The sequence below is a fragment of the Elephantulus edwardii genome, unplaced genomic scaffold (assembly GCF_000299155.1).
Source record: "Elephantulus edwardii isolate Elephantulus edwardi_28Jun2011 unplaced genomic scaffold, EleEdw1.0 scaffold00039, whole genome shotgun sequence".
NCBI classification, from domain to species: Eukaryota; Metazoa; Chordata; class Mammalia; order Macroscelidea; family Macroscelididae; genus Elephantulus; species Elephantulus edwardii.
Genome location: NW_006399789.1, coordinates 1,170,081 through 1,172,209, shown reverse-complemented (window position 1 = coordinate 1,172,209; position 2,129 = coordinate 1,170,081).

Here is a 2,129-nt window from a genome sequence, read left to right as displayed (position 1 = left end):
TTTTTATAGTCTGATTTGTGTATATGTCTTGGAGAAATTGTATATTGGCTATTGGTGGTGGTGTATGTTTTCAAATTTCTTGTAATTCATAGTGAAACTAAATATAACTTATGAATGAAATACTGTGTGGTTCTGCACTATTTGGAAAATCATTATTAAATTTAACTCCATTTTTGTAGTCACTCTCTTAGTTCTTCTCATTGAGTTTCTTTTTTGTCAATCTCTTCTTTGACAAAAACAATCTCCACCTCCAGAGACTGACACCTTCTGACAAAATTCACAGAATACTAGTGATAAATTCTCATTTTGAATTTTTCAAAAAGGCTTTCTGTCATTCAAGAGCAAGTTCTTAATACAAATATATAAGGTCTTTTATACTCATTAACTCATTTCTATGAATTTGGATCTGAAAAATAACTGATCTTGCAGCAGGTTTTCTGAAGTTATAAATCACGCTGGAAGAGACAGCCCACATTTCTCCCTTAGAGAGGCTAGGGGATTTGAATTGCCTCACTCTGAGTTGGAAATGTAACTTGTTATCAACTAGGTCATGAGAAGTCGCAATCCTTTTAATTATGCCTTAGTAATTCTTCAGTACTGGTGCATAAATTACAATAAAAATACCATAATTGAATCAGACAAACATTTTAGTTCTCAAAATGATCTTTTTGCTTTCTAGAGGTTTTTTTTGTTTTTTTGTTTGTTTTCCTTTGTATTGCTTTAAAGAGCTCTTTTGCAGTATGTTTGCCTAAAGCAACACATTGTTTCATTTCTTGGCTGCTGCTTTCATTCACACTGGTTGTGAATCCAAATGAAAATGTCTCCAGTTATACTGGGGACTGGAGGAAGACTCATCAACAACCTGCACTGACACAACCCTCCTTGCTGAAACTGAAGAGGACCTGAAGGGCTTGCTGAAGAAAGTAAAGACTTTGCAGCCTTCAATATGGATTGAAGCTCAACATCAAGAAAACAAAAATTCTCACCACTGGACCAATTGGCAATATTCTGATAGATGGTGAAGAGATTGAGATTTTAACAGCTTTAGTTTGTTTGACTTTACAATCAATACTATTGTTACCAGCAGCAAGGAAATCAACAGACGAATTGCAGTGGAAAAGTCTGCTGTCAGGGACCTCTCCAGAGTACTGAAGAGCAACGATGTCAGTCTTGAGAAGAAGATACGCCTGATTCACCTCATGGTATTTGAAATTACATGCTACACATCAGAAAGCTGGGCAATTACCAGGGATGATAGAAGGAGAATTGATGCCTTAAAGCTGTGGTGTTGGAGAAGAGTTATGAATATACCATGAATTGCTAGGAGAACAAAGAGGTCCATCCTAGCTAGAGAGGGTGAAAGCAGACTATTCCTTGGATCAAGGATTCTGAGGCTTCCTTTAACATACTTTAGATATGTTGAAAAGAGGGACCAGTCCTTGGAGAGGGACATTGTGCTTGGAAGGGTGGATGGACAGCAGAAGAGAAGAATACTCTCGATGAGATTAATTGATTCACTGACTGTGGTAAAGAGGGTCAATGTGTCAGAGACAATAAAGTTGGCACAGGATAGAGTGAATGTTGGGACAATTTTACTAGGGTCACTGTAAGCCACAAGAGATTCATTGGTACATGACAACAACAACAACAACAACATACTGAGGTTGTTTATTGGTCCACTTTTGAGAATTTCCCTTAATGATATATTTATTGTTGCTATTAGGTGTTATGAAGTTCATTAGAGTAGCCATAAGACCAATAGATCCAAGCTTTTCTCAACCTTCTGTCATTTTGCGGATATATCGCAGTGCTCAAGACCATTGTTGTAATCACTCTTTTTTGCTAACCGTCCATTTTTTTCCGGCATGATATTGTTTTCAAGGACTTTCCTGACAACATTTCCAAAGTATGTGAGAAAGATTTTCACGATCCATGCCTCTAAGGAGCATGCTGGTTGTACTTCCTCAAAGACCAACTTGTTTGTACTCTTGACATTTCATGGTATATTCAGTACTCTTCACCAATATCACAATTCAAATATACTGATGTTGTTGTTGTTGTTGTGCTCTGTTGAGTCACTTGTGACTCATAGCCACCCTATGTACAACAGCCTTAACACTGCTCTGTCC